This window comes from Ursus arctos, chromosome X, assembly GCF_023065955.2.
Source record: "Ursus arctos isolate Adak ecotype North America chromosome X, UrsArc2.0, whole genome shotgun sequence".
Taxonomy (NCBI): Eukaryota; Metazoa; Chordata; class Mammalia; order Carnivora; family Ursidae; genus Ursus; species Ursus arctos.
In genome coordinates this window covers 79,056,278-79,074,331 of record NC_079873.1, presented here as the reverse complement: position 1 = coordinate 79,074,331, position 18,054 = coordinate 79,056,278, and the positions used below count along the sequence as shown (strand labels likewise).

The window sequence follows — 18,054 nt, the reverse complement described above, 5'->3', positions numbered from 1 at the left end:
AGAACATTTTGTCTATTCTGGGTCCATTGCATTTTCATATGAATTTTAGGATTAACTCACCAATTTCTATAAAGAAACAAGCTGGGGTTTTGATATGGATTGCGCTGAATCTGTATATTACTTTGGCCATCTCAACAATATTAAGTCTTCTGATTCAGGAGCATGGGATTCTTTCTCTTACAATTTACTCCAACAGTGTTTTACAGATTTTGGAGTATATATTTTCTATTTCTTTTGTTAAATTTGATTCCTAAGTATGTTATTACATTTTTTTATTGAAGTATGGTTGACACACAACGTTACAGTAGTTTCAGGTGTGCAACATAGTGATTTGACAAGTTTATACATTATGCTATGCTCACCATTATTGTAGCTACCATCTGTCACCATACAATGCTATTATAATACATTGACCATATTTCCTATGCTGTACCTTTTATCCCTGTGACTTCTTCATTCCACAGCTGGAAACCTGTACCTCCCACTCCCCTTCACCCATTTTGACCACCTCCCCACCCCCCCTTTCCGGTAACCATCAATTTGTTATCTGTATTTATGGGTCTGTTTCCTAAGTATGCTATTTTTCAACGTTATTATAAATGGAATTATTTATTTAATTTCATTTTCTGACTGTTCATTACTAGTGTATAGTAATAAAATTTATTTTTGTATATTGATTTTGTATCCAGAAACAATGTTGGATTTGTTTATTAATTCTAATAGCTTTTTGGTATTTTCCTTAGGATTTTACATATACATGCTCATGTCATCTGAACATTATACTGTTTTAAAATTATTTACATATATCACAATAAAATTAATATATATTTTTCATGAGCTTGCATTTTTGGAAGCACAACATCCAAATAGTTATTTTGTACAAATTAACTGCAAGCTCCTATTATTCACTCCTTCCCTCCTTCATTCCTCTAAGCTCCCTCCTATCCCTAGAGACTCTAAACACTCACTTCTGAGACCACTGGAGGTTTGTCCCAGACTGAGTAGAGACAGCCTGCATCATTTCCTGCTGCTTCTGGGAGAAGGTAGGCATGTAGCTTGTGGAGGGTGAGGGCACTGGAATGGAGAAGGTGCTCTGAGTTTCTTTGGTCCTGGCATTCTCCACAATCAGTTCATCAATCACAATGCACAGACTAGAAGAAAGTTGGACCCTTAGACAACTGGAGAAATGGACAACTCCACCCCCAAAATCCATCCTGCTCCCATTGCCACCCAACAGCCAGATTCCTTCCATACTCCTACTGTGCCTGACCCCTGGATTCCTTGGCTGGTACCTCTGACTGCCCAGAGAGCCCAATTTTGGAGTGACTGTCTACCAGCTTCACTAGATTTGTAGATTTAATTCTAATGTATTTATCCCTTACAGAGGCACAAGGAATGGACACTCCAATCCCCATTTTAAGAGTAAGACAGTGAGTCACTGAGGTGTTATAACTTGACCAAGGTCACTCAGCTAGCTAGTGAGTATTGAGGTCAGGAAAAGAATCTGGTATTCTGACTCCAGAGTCCACACTCTTAACTACTAACCTAGATCTCTTCTTAGGTCTACCTTTTGGCTTTCCACTGAGGAAACCTCTAGGCTGTACCACTACATTATTACACCACTGTCCTCAAGCTGGGATGGGTGTTTGTTCCCATGTTTCACCCACAACACAGCACTTACATGGAATTGTTATCAGAAGTCAAGATGAAGGTCAGAGTGAAAGCATGGACAGAACCTTGAGAATTTCCTTCCACTTCAATGACAACAAACAATAATATCCCCTTAGAGTTGTACATATTTTTCACACAAGCAGTATTCTCCTTTCAGGGACTTACTTGATAGTCTTGCAGTACCCTGATGATAGCCAGACAGGGACAATTTTTCACTGGGTGATAGGAGGGGGCTTCATGGACTGAGAGGGTAACAAAAGGGATAATCAACTCCCAGGGATAGGACCCCCAACATGTATCAGATCCTCTGACAAACACATGTTCACTTGATTCATTTTTTAAAGCAGCCCAAGATAAGGGTATTACTAGCCTGTTTTGTAAATGAGGAAATTGAAAGGTTAGATAATTGGCCCAAGGTCACAGAGTGAGGAACTGAGATGAGAGCTATAAAATGCCACAGCTTGTGCCTCTAACATGTGAGCTGTGTTGGGTCAGAAAGTCATGGATGTATGTCAGACCAGAATAGTCTAGGGGCAAGGTGGGGATGGGAGAACACAAAGGGAATCAGAAGGGAAGGGGGGAAGGGAAGGGAAGGGAAGGGAAGGGAAGGGAAGGGAAGGGAAGGGAAGGGAAGGGAAGGGAGCAACTTGGAAAGCTGGGAGAACTGGGAGGTAGCTCAACCAGGGGAAGGACATAGTGGGGTATCTGGGGAGGGGACACTACAGATACGTACCTTCCTTAAAAATCCCATTGACATAAAAACAGAGCATTGTTTCCTGAAAGGGGCGAACAGTTACTAAGCCTCTCAGTATCCTTCTAAACCTCCTACCCACTTCTGACTTTTTTTGGTCTGCCCAAGGGAGGAAACACACGCTCACCATCTAGATGCTCAGGTTTGCCACATAGGAGTTAAGGTCATGCTGAGTCTTGGGCAACATATTGAGGGAGTAAAAAATGTCATACTTTGTATGTTTTAGCAGCTGAACCTGCAGGTTTGTGCAGGAAAGAGAAGGAAAGGTCAGGCCCTTGGCCCCTATATATGCTCCCTTCATGCCCTCTTTCCCATGCTGATCTTCTTGCTTTTTACATTTACCAAGGTCCTTGACCTTCTTTTTTTTTTTATTTGACAGAGATAGACAGCCAGTGAGAGAGGGAACACACAAGCAGGGGGAGTGGGAGAGGAAGAAGCAGGATCCCAGCAGAGGAGCCCGATGTAGGACTCGATCCCAGAACGCCGGGATCACGCCCTGAGCCGAAGGCAGATGCCTAACGACTGCGCTACCCAGGCGCCCCGGTCCTTGACCTTCTTAATATCCCTGCTATCCTTGAAGTATTCTTCCAAGCTGTTTCTAGGAAAAAAAAAAAAAAAAGAGGAAAAGGAGGTGGTGGCCCAGGCAGTGTAGATGTTTCCAGGAGCTGATCTGTATTTGCCGGGGGGACACATGGCCCAGAAGCAGAGTCTGAGCTGTGATACACACAAGGCTGCATCTTCAAGGTTGAAGGGAATGGTCAGGGAGAAGTAGGCCTCATTGTGGTAAGCACTGAGGAGACCCTATCAGTCTCCAGAGTCATAGACCAAGTAATACATGAAGAGGAACAAAGGCCATAGGCTATCTCTGTGGTTTGGGCCCCCATGGAGACTTGAAATCTCCCCTCAATGAGCAGACCTATGCTTGGGTGGCCCATTCCAGCCCTCATCTGCCTCATGGTCCCGAGGGTACTTACTGAAGCAGGCATTGAAGGATTAGATTCTTAAGCGTCTCAGATCCTTTATAGCTTTCCTGGAATCAAAAGACACCTTGAAAGTATGTGGTAGACAAAGCATCCCTTGCAAAATCCCAAATCATGCTTGGTTCATCCTCACCTTACAGGGTTTTATTATCTCGGAGGCTTCAACGCAATTACAGTTCTTGTTGGTAACACCTGACCATCCTGAGGAAGGGAAGAGGAAATGAGAAGTGCAGACCACGGAGGTTGCAATGGGTGAAAGGGGCATGGATAGGTGCAGGGGAACAAGGGTCAGAGGTCAGATGTGAAATGGCTCCCAAAATTCTATCAGCAAGACTACAGTAGGAGTCTTCAACAGAGGGTCCTGTAAGCCTCTATTATTATATGCAACTTTGGGTAAATAGGTAATGACAGAGAGTGAGCGAGTGAGGGTGTGTGTGTGTGTGTGTGTGTGTGCGTGTGTGCGCGTGTGTGTGGACATTTTCCAGGAAGAATAGCCATGCTTTTGTCAGGAGTCTATATACCTCAATGGGCCAAAGGTCAGATACAAAAACATAATCTGTGTAAGTCCCCAAAAGCTTCAGGGCTGGTGTGGAGGTCGTCAATGTTAATAAGAGGGGACAATGATGAATGTAGGCACTTACCAGGTGTAACAATGTGGGGAAACCTGATGGCATTCCTCAAGACCAAAAATAGAAAGAAATGAATTGCATTTTAGGTTGTAAAGGTTCTCTGTCTTTCCTTCCTCCTGCGTAGCTCCCACCTAGACTGTCCTGAGTCTCTTCTCCAGTACCACAAGAAGAAACATTTGGAGCGCAGGCTCCAGGGCTGCCTTCCCCTCCCCAAGTCCCTTCCTTCATCCAAGTCCCCACTGAAGGCTCCAGAAAGAAAAGGGAATGGGGTGGAAGACCAGAGGAAGACCTCACTAGGGGTCCAGCACTCTGCAGGACCATGACACCTCCCCCCCAGGGATGGTCCAGAATGTTGGGGCAGGGAGGTGAGTGAGGCAAGACCCAAGAGGCAGGGAGGAAGAGGGAGTGGGATGGATACAGAAGAAGGGGTGAAGGTAGGAGGGTAGAGGTGAGAGAGACACAGGGGAGTAGAGACAAAGGAGGGAGAGAACGCAAAGCAAAGGGAAGGGAAAGAAGATCTACCATGGTGGTGGGCATCCGGCAGGAATAGAGAAGAAGGGGGAAATGGCTCTCTGCCTGCAGTCCTTTCCTTCATCTCCTTGGCTGGCCCTGGCACCCAAGGTAGGAATGGAAAACGTGCAGGTGTTGGGCTGGGGGCCCATTGGTGCTGGCTGAAACTTTATAACCTGTATGAGCTCAATCTGAGCTGGTCATGGGGAACAAGGCAGCCACAGGGTAGAAGACCTTCCTGAGGAGTAGAGGGTGAAGCCCCAGGTTAGAATGGGGCCGAGGGTCTGTGGCCGCCTTTTATGATCACCTCCTTCCATCCTGATGGCCCCAGTGCACCTGTGCCTCTCTCAGTCAGTTCCTAGCCTGAGGGATTATAGTCATGTAGGGCTACCCAGGGCTCCTCTGAAGGACCAGTCAGGAGGATGTGATGTATGGAGGGAAGAGAGGGGGAAGTGCCTCTGAGAGGTCTGTTATCTCTTCTCAAGCACCTCTGCCCTCTGCCTTTCATTCCTGCCTCAGGAAGCCCTCTGCTCACTGGCAGTCACCCACTTCTGGCCTCTTGACTCAGGAAACCCTGGTTTCTCCCAAGGAGGGCCCAGCTCCTGACACTGGGTCAGAGAAAGAAGACCTTGAGTAAGAGCCCCCCAGGACCTCAGCCCTCAGCATGGGGCAGGAAAGCCATCATGGCAGTCTGGAATTAGAGAGGGGACCCATTTGTTTCAAGGGAAAGAAGGCTCCTCTTGGGGTGAGGAGGGACACCCCATCTCAGCAGGGAGTAAAAAGGCCTGTCTCAGCATGAGGCCCTTGGCTGGAGGACCCTTGTCAGTTCAGGTCATAGCATCTGGCTCAAGGTGGTCACTTCTGGTCCTGGAGAGGAGGACTCAGGCTTCCTGGAGCATTCTCAGGAGAAGGCTAGAGACAGCTGGGTGCAGAGTGTGGAAACAGAGCCCAGACCAGGAGAACAAGTGAGCAGGTCATAGGAAGGAAAAGACCTCTATGCATAGGTAAGGGACACAGAGAGAGGAGAGAGGGCCCTATGGTACTCCTAGAGGGGGTAAGTCATGCTCCCAAGGTACAGAGGTCCCCAGGAAGGGTGACAGAAATTACTACAGACCTTACATAGGTGGACTGGTTTGGGAAGGTGCCACACAGAGAGTTCCCTTTCAGCCACAGCTCTTCAAGATTCATCCCTTTCATCTTGCCCAACTCCCAGGCTGACTGCACCTGAAAAATATGGAAAAGAAACCTTAAAAATGTCCCAGGAATAAAGAGACACCTGGACCCTCCCTCCTGCTCTTGTATCTTATCCTGCCTCCTGTCATCACTCTGATGAGCACTACCTCCCACTGTCAACCCCAACTTTGATCTGGCTCCCTCTTCCGACCTCATTTTTGGAGAGGTTCAGGATCTTGACTATGGGGGCCATCTGTATAATGTCAGATGAGCCATCTCGCTGGTACAGTTTGTTCTTGTGCCAAGTTCAAGAACAAAAGCTTTTGGAGAAGTTAGAGTGACAGTTATTATCTATGGCCTCAGAGACAAATCTTCTCTCTACCCCATGTGTTCCACCCTGTACCATAATACCAGCAGTGGACATAAAGCCTCACCTCGGGTTAATTCTCTTCAATGATCTGCAGAGTGGCAGCCATGCAGTTTCTTCAATTCAAGATTATACCTATATCATGGTCCATCAACTCTTCAAAAAGGTGATAGGAGGCATCAGAAGGCTGAGAGGGATCCAGGGACAGCACCAAGCTTTCCCTCATTACCATCCCTCAGTCTCCCTCCCAGGCAGACCCCTAGAATTACTGCTATCAGTTGTACCTGGATTGAAGTGGAGTTTATGGAGGTCAAGAGCTTTTTGAGAGCTATCATAGCATTTGCTCATGGTCAGCTGTCGAGAAAGATGGTGAGAGCCACTGTGGGTCTGTCATGGTGATAGGGAAATTGGGGGCTGGGGGAAGAAGCAGTAAGTCTGGGTGTCGGCACACAATGAGCCTTGAGTTTTCATTACCTTTAGCTGCTCCATTTCTTCTGGCTCCAATTTATTCTGTACAGAGTAGGGTACAGCAGAGGGATTGACATGGATAGATAAGTACAAGAAGGAGAGGTAGGATAAGCACTAGGAACTCTCATTTTAAGATGACTGGTCACTGGCCTGTCTTCCTGCACTGGGACTAGGTATGGGTAATATCCTCAACACATACTTTTTTCTAAAGATTTTATTTATTTATTTGACAGAGATAGAGACAGCCAGCGAGAGAGGGAACACAAACAGGGGGAGTGGGAGAGGAAGAAGCAGGCTCATAACAGAGGAGCCTGATGTGGGGCTTGATCCCATAACACCAGGATCACGCCCTGAGCCGAAGGTAGACGCCTAACCGCTGTGCCACCCAGGCGCCCCTCAACACATACTTTTTGATTTTCCTCATCACAAATCTTGTAGCTGATATCCTTCAATGCAGAGGCAGCATTAGCATCCTGAATAAAGAAGTCAGCCCCATCTTTAAAGTAATGGAACTACAGGGGTTGAAGGCAACAGCAATAGTGTCAGAGGCCAGTGGCCGGTGCTGAGCTCTCTCTCCCTCTTCCTTGTGCCTGCTCATCCGGCTTCACTATCCTCTCTTACATCGACCATGGTGAAGGGGACACTGCAATGGCTTTGGATTGAATTTATTAGCCATGTCTTGTTATACTTTATTCCATAAGGAATATAAGGATGAAAAGAAGGGATGGGAGAGAAGGAAGACAACAGGGCATTCAGACTGTAGAACAGACCCAACCTGGTGTTCTATTCCAACCTTCTACTGAGCTTTAAAAGGCTTCCAAGCTAGGGACTATTGATAAGATTTTAACTTTTTCTTTTGCCAGACATGGATTCTCTAATTTTCCATTCTCCCCATTTGAATATTTAACTCCCAAATAATCAAATTTAGATATTTAAAATGACTTTCCTTTAATAAGGCTCCAGGAAATCCTATGTGTTGAAAACACTACCTGTTTTTCTGACAAGGAATTTAGAGAGAATAGACCTCCACACTCAGCTTGAGCCAAACTGTAGCATCTAGTGAGGAGTTGCTCCATATCCTTGGAGGTAGTTTCCACCTTTGTCTTTAGTCAACTTTCTGTGACCTTCCTTTAGTCAATCTGTTCCCCTTGAATTGTTTGTGTGAATCTGCACTTAGATGATCAAGGATGTTAACTCCTCTTGTCCTTAACAAAGTTCCTAGCATCTCTAAATGAGACCAGTACAACTCCCCTTGATCTGCCCCTCCTGCACATTCCCTATTTTTTTTTACGACATTCCCTATTTTTTATCAGGATACTTTCTGTGATCCTGAACCAGCCCCCTGGGTTTCCATCCTGTGTGTTCTCCACATCTCTCTCTGGAAATGTTCTGTCTTGGTATTCATCATGCCATTTCACACTGGGTTGGAAAGTAGAGAGAGTGCTGTGGGGAAGTGGATAGAACGGACTGCCCATAAATATACAGGAATGCATAGAAATGCTACAAAACCTTCTATATACTCTCACCTCAGTAAAGCCAGGTCTATAATTAGGATTGCTCAGTTGTTATTCCAGTTCTATCACTCTTCACTTTCAGTGAGAGGAGAAAAACACTATGGAGAACAAAAAAGTTGCAAAGTCCCAGGGGCTGCTGCATGCAAAACAGGCTGCCTGATCACTTACTGTCTTATTTGGGGTCCTACTGGGAATCCCTCATTGCCGTGTTTCCATCATCCTTCTGAAGATGGGAAGGATGAAGCTCATACCCACATGTTCATAATGAAGACTCCCTTTGCCAAAATTACCCTGGGAAGAATCCCCACCTTTATTTTTCTTTAAGGAGAGCTATCATTTTTGTTTTAAATAAAAAATAAGTTTAAAATCAAATTTATCTTAAAATTAAGAAAAAACATGCAAGTTTGAAGACACATCAGTGGTCTCATACCATGTACCTCATCTTCACCTAACATCATGGTAGGGCAAGCCAAGTGTCAACCTGTCTGAATAGAACAATCATACAAACCCCAGAAAGCAAACTTCTTTACCTGTCTGGATATGGGAGCTTTATTTGACAGATGGCATAATCAGGGAGGAAATCTTGAAGTAGAAGTTAACTATGCAGAACCATTTAGAAAATGGAGTGGTATTTATAAAGAACAGAAGTATGAACATTCATGAGTTATACCCTAGGAAGGCATCTGAATCTTGCCTTCTTTCAGGCCTCTCTAATCTAACAACTGCACCACGACCTGATAGGCGACCTCTCTCACCTCCCAAATCCAATAAACTACCAAACTGATTTCATTAACATCAGCAAGCCGTACTTCCTTTTTTAGTATAGTACAAGCTTTAATGTCAGGTGAGACTGTTGTAACAGCCTTCGAAACTGTCCCTCTCCTTCCAGTCTTACTCTCAACAGTATGCTGAAATATCCTGAGGGAGCTTTCTTTTGTTCAACCTGATATGTCCTTCAGCAGAGGAGACAATTATTTCTTTTTTTTTTTCATAATGATTTTTTATTATATTATGTTAGTCACCATACAGTACATCCCCGGTTTCCGATGTAAGGCTCGATGACTCATTAGTTGTGTATAACACCCAGTGCACCATGCAATACGTGCCCTCCTTACTACCCATCACCGGCCTATCCCATTCCCCCACCCCCCTCCCCTCTGTAGCCCTCAGTTTGTTTCTCATAGTCCATAGTCTCTCATGTTTCTAATCTCTGGTCTTTTATAACAAGGATCTGAACAATGAACTGGAATGATAGATGTCAACTACAATTTCCAAGTGTTTAGATACTTTTCTGTTTGCTTTCCATTGCTGATATATAGTTTAATTCTATTACGGTCAGAGAACATACTCTATTTCAGTTCTTTTACATTTGTTGAGGTTTGTTAGATGGCCCAGGAGATGGTCTATCTTAATGAAGTTGCATGGAAACTTGAAACAATGTATATTCTGCTGTTGTTGGGTAGAATATTCTGGTATATGTCATGTAGATACTGTATTGATTGTATTATTCAGCTCTTCAACATTCTCGATGATTTTCTCTCTAGTAATTCTATTACTTCTGGAAAACAAGGTGGTGTTGAGACCCCAACAATAATTGTGGGTATGGTCATTTCTTCTTTCAGCCTCATCAGATTTTGCTTCATGTACTTTGAGATTCAGTTGTTTGGATGTGTACACATTAAAGATTGTTACGTCTTGCTGGCGGATTTATCTTTCTACCATTATGTAATATCCTCTATGTCTCTAATTTTCTTTGCTCTAAAGTCTACTTTATCAGATATTGTGGCTTCAGGTATGCATACAAACATGGTTTTTTTTTTTTTAAATATTTCACACTTTTCACTCCTACAGTTTTTCTTTTTTGGGCCCCACACTTGCTACCACCAACATATCTAATTCACCATGTGGCAAGATTTGGAAGTTTTTTCTGGGATCTACAGAAATGAGATTTTTCTCAATTATCTCTCCCAAAGGTAGAGTAACTATGGGTATTTTATTTTTACTATATTCAGCTGAAACAATGTACCAGTTGGTAGAATTACTAGTGGTTTTGGGGGAGGGAGGATTAAGGCAATTAGAAGGTTAGAAACCAGATTTTCTTTGGTTTTAACATTTAAGATTCTCTAGGTTTGTGTGTTGCACATTGTACATTAATTACTCCACATTGTCTCAGAGCATGCTTATAAGTAGAGATCTATTCATTCCTGGTCCCTCCAAGATGTACTGATGATGAACAGGCCTTGGATTAACTCCTTTGGGAAGTGGTTACTTTCACTGTGTGACCTGCTGTCAGAAAAGTCCTGCTACTCACAACTTTTGATATTTTCCTTGTATGGCACATGGAAGTGAAACTAAAGTATTTGAACCAGAAATTCCATATGCTTAGTGCCCAAAACTTGGAATTAACGTAGAGTACTTTCTTTCTCTCATACTCCACATATAACTTATCAAAAAATTCTCTTGGCTTGCCCTCAAAATATGTCCAAAGTCTAGCTACTTCTTACCCCCTCTATTGCTACCAACCTAGTTGTTACCAACGTCAACCTTCTGTATTATATTGCCTTCCAACTGATCCCTCTGTTTTCACCCATGCTCCCTCACTATCTATTTTTAACTCAGAAGGCAGAGTGATATTTTAAAGCATAAGTCAAATCTTGTCAGTCTTTTGCTATAAAAATCCTATTAAAAGATTTGAAGCCCATCAAAATGTTAAAAGGTGAGTTCATCATGATAACAACAACAGCAACAACAACAACAACAACAACAAGAAACCTTATTGTTGACATTTGGAGAAGGCCAGTAAATCAACTTAGTTTTATGAAAATTTATAAATAAAGAGGAAAAATAAAATATTTATTCTTTTTTTCTGTATATGCTGTACATAAAGATAGCAAATTTATTGATGATGGAGTTTCTCTTTATAAGTGTATTCTAGCTAATATAAGAAGGCATGACAGAATTTGAGCATCATCATTTTAAAACTCATAATTAAGTAAGGAACCTATACAATGGTGATAAATGGCTGGTAAATATCACACACACACAACAATCAGACATCATGAGCAATGTTATAGGCACTGTCTGTGAAGAAGTCTTGTCAAAAGCATCAAACCTGAATCTGATGAAGTCTTTTAAGTTCTCGTTTCAGCATTGGGATGCAATGAACCAGTTTCTTCAACAAACAAATGAGGGGGAAAGATATGTTAATATATTTGGTATTGTATGTTTGTATGTTATGAGACATATTATGCATTTATACATATAGATATATATTAAATATAATCATACAGTAAAAATATGTGTAACCTGCACTTTTTATTTAACAAATTTTTGATGTCATTGCATGTTTAGAAATATTTAATAGATTTTTATCACTTGCCAAATTAATATGCTTTTTCTTTAAAGACATTGTAGAAATTTAAGCTAAGGTCACTTATTCACCAAAGCAAGAACTGAGGGTTGAATTTCATTGAGCTGGAAACTCAGGAAAAAATAACTAGGATTAATCTGAAACATATCTTTTTTATATTTTAAAAATATAAAAATAATTATTTATTATTTTCATATAATTTGTACTTTAGATTATCATTTCAGTTGAAATCTTAATTGTCACAAACTTTAACCTACCAGTACAGTTGCAAATTTCAACAAATTCAAGGTTTTGCTATAATAAACTATTATGAAAAAGATTATACACACATTCTGTTTATTTTATAGTTTTCCATGTAATAATTCCCATAAGTAGGTTATTTTGGTCAAAATATGAATATTTTCAATTTTAAGAAATTTTTATAAGTGATATTTATAAATATACATATATATATATATATATATACCTATTTTTATGCTATTCAAGAGTGAGGGAATGAGGCTATTTACTCACCAGCTCACCACAAATTTAAAAAGTTTACATGTTGATTAAACAATTATCTTTTGAATTTATATTTGGAATAGCGTTGCCTCTAATAAAAATATATTCATATAGAACAGGAAGATACAGTGGAGTGGGGATCCAGAATCTATTGTCAGTGGAATGGTTGAAATATGAGAGTGGCTTAAGGCTGGAACTGACCTGAGGGCCTCAGAAAAAGGAGCAAGTAGTCAAAATGGGAGGATAAGATGATGACGTGCACTTGTAATACAATAAAACAAGAAAAATATCTAAGGTACTGACTCTGCGCTGGCCAGACACATCCATCTGGAAAACTTAATAAAATGCATATTACATGAGTTTTCCTGTTCTTGTTACCTTATATTCTAGATATTAGAAAAAGCACAATGCAGAAGATAGCAATTATAATAACAACTATGCCAAACTAAGCATGAAAAAGAAATAAATTTAGAATTTTGCTTTCAGCACTGACAGATGAGCTAAATTGGGCCAAACTTCCAACTAAGAACAACTAGCAAAGTGTGAAAAACCATTTAAAGTAAAATATTATTTGAAGGTATCAAAGAGCTAGCCATGCCATAAGATGCTACAGAGCAAAGATCAGAGGGAAAAAAAATCCAGAAGGCAATCTCAATGTTTGGGGCTACATTTCTTTTAGCAGCAATTGATGATTCCTAAGGAGACACGTAAAATGCTTAAATGCTGGCAGATTTGTGACAGATTTTCTACAGAGTCATAGGGCTAAGTACATAAATGTTGAAAGTGGAGTTTCCAAGGGGAGGAGATCCCGGCACACCACTCAGGCTTACACAGGGACCTCCAAGAACTATGCCAGGCAAGTAAGGGCAAACTAGAACTAGATCAGTTCCCCAAGAGACTGAAGTCCAGATTAATAATCTCAACCACCAGTGGGATTAAAGGGATTGGGGGTTGTTTGTTTCTGTCTGGCAGTTCATCAGGAAAAACAAACAAAAATCTTTTTCATGAAGAAAGATAACTTCATTCTAGGACTGAAGTAAATAAATCTACAATGTATTACATATAGTTCCCCGAAAAAAATTAGAATAACTAGTTTTAAAAAGAGACAATATGATTTTTAATCAAAGAATGAAAAAAGACATTAAAAACCACCCACGTGAAATTCAGATAATGGCATTATTAGATATAAACTTTAAATAATCATACTTATAATTGTCAAGAATATATAAAATTTGAAAATTTTAGCCAAGAATTTAAAAATATAAAAAATATAAAAAATGAATGAAAATTCTAGAACTCAAATACACAATACCTGGAATTAAGAACAATTATGGTATTAGAAGCATATGAGACACACTGAAGGGAGAGTTAGAGAAATAAATGAAGGGTCTGAAGAAAATATCCAGAATGAAGGATGGAGAGACAGAATGATGAATTTTATAGAAAGAAATGGAACAAATTTAAAAGGGATGCAGTAAATATATCAAACATGTTTAATTGGAGTCCTATAAAGGAGACAGAACAGTGCAGAATAGTATTTCAAGATATAACGTTCGACAAATTTTGAAAAATAACATAAGACATCAAGTCACAGATGTGAGAAGCAGTATATATGCCAAGGATAATGGGGTATGAGGAAAACCAAACCCAGGTCCCTCATAGTAAAGCTGTTGAAACCCAAATAAAGAGAGAAAATATTTAAAGAGGACAGAGAGAAACAACAGACTATCTTAAAATGAGCAAAATTAAGACTGACATATGATGTTTAAACAGAAATAATGACAGCTCAAAGAAAGTAAAATTCTACCTTCATAGTGTTGAAGTAAAATAACTACATACTTAGAATTTTGTGTCTATAAAAAACTTATCTTTTGGAAATGGAAGTTAAATAAGTAGACATTTTAATGCAAACAAAAGCTAAGCAAATCTGTCACCAGCCAACTCAACTAAAGATTTATGCTCGAGTCAAAAAATATGATCTGAGTTGAAGGTACACAGATGCAAGAAGAATGAAAAATAATGACATTTCAAAATATGGAGGAAAATCTAAGTAAGTATTGGCTGTATAATATAGTGATAATTTCTTTGAAGAATTTATATATATAATTATATTATACAAATATATTACATTATATAATTAAAATGTATAACAATAAATTAGTAGGGGCATTAATAGAGTTGAACTATGAAAAGTACTAGTGTTATCCCATGAAATGCAAAAGAACTAATTTATATTTAACTGTAATAAAGCAAAAGTATATGTTGTAATCCAAAGAGTAAACACTACAAAAATGACAAAAGAATGTTAAACTACCAAGCCAAATGGGTAAAAATTGAATAATTAAAAAATAATAATATTGAACACATAAAATAGAGGAAAAGGAAATTAGAACAGGAAAATAAATGTAGGCTAAACAGTAAGATAATTTAAACTAAATTATATCTGGAATTATGTTATATGTAAATGGCCTGAAGGTTTCAAATTAAAAGGCAGAGATCATAAATCTAGATTAGGGACACCTGTGTAGCTCTGTCAGTTAAGTGTTGCACTCTTGATTTTGGCTCAGGTCATGATTTCAGGGTCATGAGATCAAACACTGAGTCAGGCTCCATGCTCAGCGGGAAGGCTGCTTGAGATTCTTTATCTCCCTCTGCCCCTCTCCACCTCCACTCTCTCTCTCTCATGTAATTAAATAAATCTTTAAAAAGAATCTAGTTTATTTATTTATTTATTTATTTATTTATTAAGATTTTATTTATTTATTTGACAGAGAGAGACAGCGAGAGAGGGAACACAAGCAAGGGGAATGTGAGAGGGAGAAGCAGGCTTCCCACTGAACAGGGAGCACAATGCGGGGCTTGATCCCAGGACCCTGGGATCATGACCTGACCCGAAGGTAGACGCTTAAGGACTGAGCCACCCAGGTGACCCAGAATCTAGTTTTTTAAAAAAATCATTCAATCAGATGTTCCTTAAAAGGGACATATGTAAAATATAAAAAATTTGAAAGAAAAAAGATGGCAAAAGATATGCCACTTAAACACAGAGTGTCTGAAAGCTGGTATTACAATTCATAAGAGTAAAAATATACTTCAAGTAAAAACATTACTAGAGAAAAGGGGAGATTGCAAATGATAAAATGTTTAATTCAACAAAAAAATTAATAAAATAATTTTAAATTTGTATGCACCTTTTAATATAGAGCCAAATATACATAGCAAAAACTGATAGAAATAAATGGAGAAAATATACACAGTAAAAAAATAACAGAAGTAAAAGTTGAAATGGACAAATCCACAGTCCAGGTGGGAAATTTTAATACACTTCACTGAGTGACAGAAGGTTTAAACAACATGAATAGCAAAATTTCCTTAATTTACATAAAACACTGTATATGACAACCCATGCAACATTCCAGAATATATCATAAAATGGGCCATAAACCAAACCCAGAGAAACCTCTATGGGGATAATACAATATACCCTGAATGGTTGATGTGAAAATTCAAGGGTAATAGTGGGTTCTCTGCCCCTTCCCTTCCTCTAGTATGCATCCCAATTATGTTAATTTCTAATACTTCTCCCCAAGTGATCCTCCTCAGACCTCAAATCCTGGACCAGAGAGGATTATATGACTCAGGACTTCCCCTCAACCAAAGGGAACATCTCAGCTTAGTCACAGCATAGCTGTATCAGTATAGCCACAGGAGTGGAGGTTTTCCATGTGGAACCAGGATGGGTGTGTTAGTGCCAACTCAGCCCATTTCTTCAAAAGAGTGAAAAATAGCCTGGGCCCTTGCTACTCCCCTGCCAGGCCACCTAAAGAGGGCTTGGCTGGGTGTGCTGTGGCTTAGGGTGGGGGAGGTTGCCTAGAATCCTTCCAGCTCTATGAGGATCTGAGGCCAATGCCTCATGTTGACCAGCTCACCTATGGTGTGACCTGAAGGCAGTGACCTGTCACCACTGTCTTCAAAGGGTGTTTGTGAAGAGACACTGTGGGGTCTGGAGCTGGGAGTTTGTGGCAGATCTTATTACAGTTCTTTAAGAAAGTAGGAGCAGGCCCTAAATCCTTATCAAGGCCACACAAGTAAGATGGAGTTCTTACAGATAATTCCTTCCCCAAGGACATAGAGAGGAGAGTCCTGGCAGCCAGAGGAGACTTAACTTCCTGTTGTTACTGCCTCCCTGAATTGGCTACCAGCCTAATACTCAGGGAACTGTTGCCAACCTAGGGATCTCCACAGAGGCAGTAAGTAGAGGTAAGAGGACTGGATCACAGATATTTGTAGCTGCAAAGCAAGAGAACTCTGAGGGTCAGCTGCGGCCAAGCTCTGTGTGGGCTGCATTACATTGTTCCTTCAAGAATTCCTCACAAAAAGGCTCTTATCTGTAGAATTACCACTCTTCGCCCTCCTTGAAGTTGCTAAGGCTTAAGAAAATGTAGAAAATTTTCTGGAGTAATTCAGACGTTATGTGGGGATGTAGACACTGGAACTGAGCTTTATAGAATGGGCATGATCCCACCATGCACAGCTTTAATAAGCTTTCTGTGATGATGATGATGATGATGATGATGATTTCAGATTTACTTAAGAAAGAGCAAAGTTAAAGATCTGAAAATAGTCACACGCAGGAAATAACTCCAGTTTATCTCAGAGAGGTCACACTAGAGTCTGACCAGTAATTTATAAAGAAATAGCAAACAGAGTTTGGTAGGATACTGGAATGAGAGTAGGAAAAAAAAAATCATGCCTTTTCCTTTTGGGGGGAAAAAAGTTATGTAGAAACATTCCCCCTGGTGGTCAGGACCAGAATTGTAGCTCTGAAGGTCTGACCAAAAGACTTTGTAAAGGGAGGGAAGAGAGACAAGGGCCTGGACTCTAGAGCATCAGCCAGAACTTTCTAGTATTTTTCACCCTCCTTGCAGCAGTCTCTTCCTGGGTTTCTATGCCCTGAGAGAAGACATCCAACTTCTGAGTGAGCTGAAGAGAAATAAGTACTTAATAATGTAGACATTTGGGGTGAGGGAAGTATTAGGACAAAAACATATACACATACATAAAGTGCCAAGCTGTATTTTTAAGTGTTTCTCTCAATAAATTTGTCTACTTACAAAATATTAAATAATATTAAGTATGTACTTAGAAAATAAAATCATCCTGCATCTTTCATCTATATGATCTCCTCACCATGACCCAAAGATACTCACTGTAAATAGATTGGTGCATATTTTCTAGATGCATAAAATAGGTATTTACCTATCTTAAAATATTTAAGTCTTATATATATATACACACAAACATATATACATGTATATACACACACATAAACATATATGTATATATTCAGTGATTCATGTGATTGCAAAATTTAAAAATATATACATTGGATTTTTCACTCATTGAGACATCTCTGGATTTTCATATCTTTAGACAATGTGGTTTAGCCTCTGCAGACATCTATTGGACAATCATTTTGCTTTTTAATTAAATTAACCATTGATATCTTTGTCTCTCTCACTCCTGATTAGACAAAGTCCTTTATGTGTAAGCATATTAGTACAAAGCCTGCGATATTATTTGCATATATGTTCTCCTTGCTTCTCACATTTTAATTTTTTTCTTTTGGAACTATAGAAAGTGCTTCTAAATTTTAATTGAATTGATGGTTTTAAAATGACACAGGTCATGGGGGGGTAAGTGGGGACTGAAAAACACAGAGGGAATAGGAAGAGAAGGGAAGGGATCAGAGATGCTGGGAGGGTTCTCAGAGGGGTCCCAGCAGGGGAGGGAGCAGGAGGGCATCAGAGGATGGGGCTCCCTGCACATTCACCTTCCTTGAACACTCCATTGACACAGAAGCAGAACAGCATCTCCTGAAAGGGAAGAGCCCAAGTGCTCAGTCACCACCTAAACCCCCTACCCAACTGTGGCTTTTTGGGGCTGCCGAGGGAGGAAGCAGGTACTCACCATCTGGAGCCACAGGTCTACCATGAAGGAGCTGAGGTCATGCTGAGTTTTGCACAGCACACAGAAGGATCCCATAATGTCATGTTTTATCTGCTTCAGCAGCTGAATCTGCAGGACCATGGGGGGAGAAGAAGCAAGCAAAGGTCAGGG

The 18,054-nt window shown here is 40.3% G+C and overlaps 1 pseudogene; it reads right to left on the bottom strand.

Moving 5' to 3' along the window:
- Nucleotides 1–964: 964 nt before the first annotated feature.
- Nucleotides 965–18,024, bottom strand: LOC113244331 (nuclear RNA export factor 2-like; annotated as a pseudogene).
- Nucleotides 18,025–18,054: the final 30 nt, after the last annotated feature.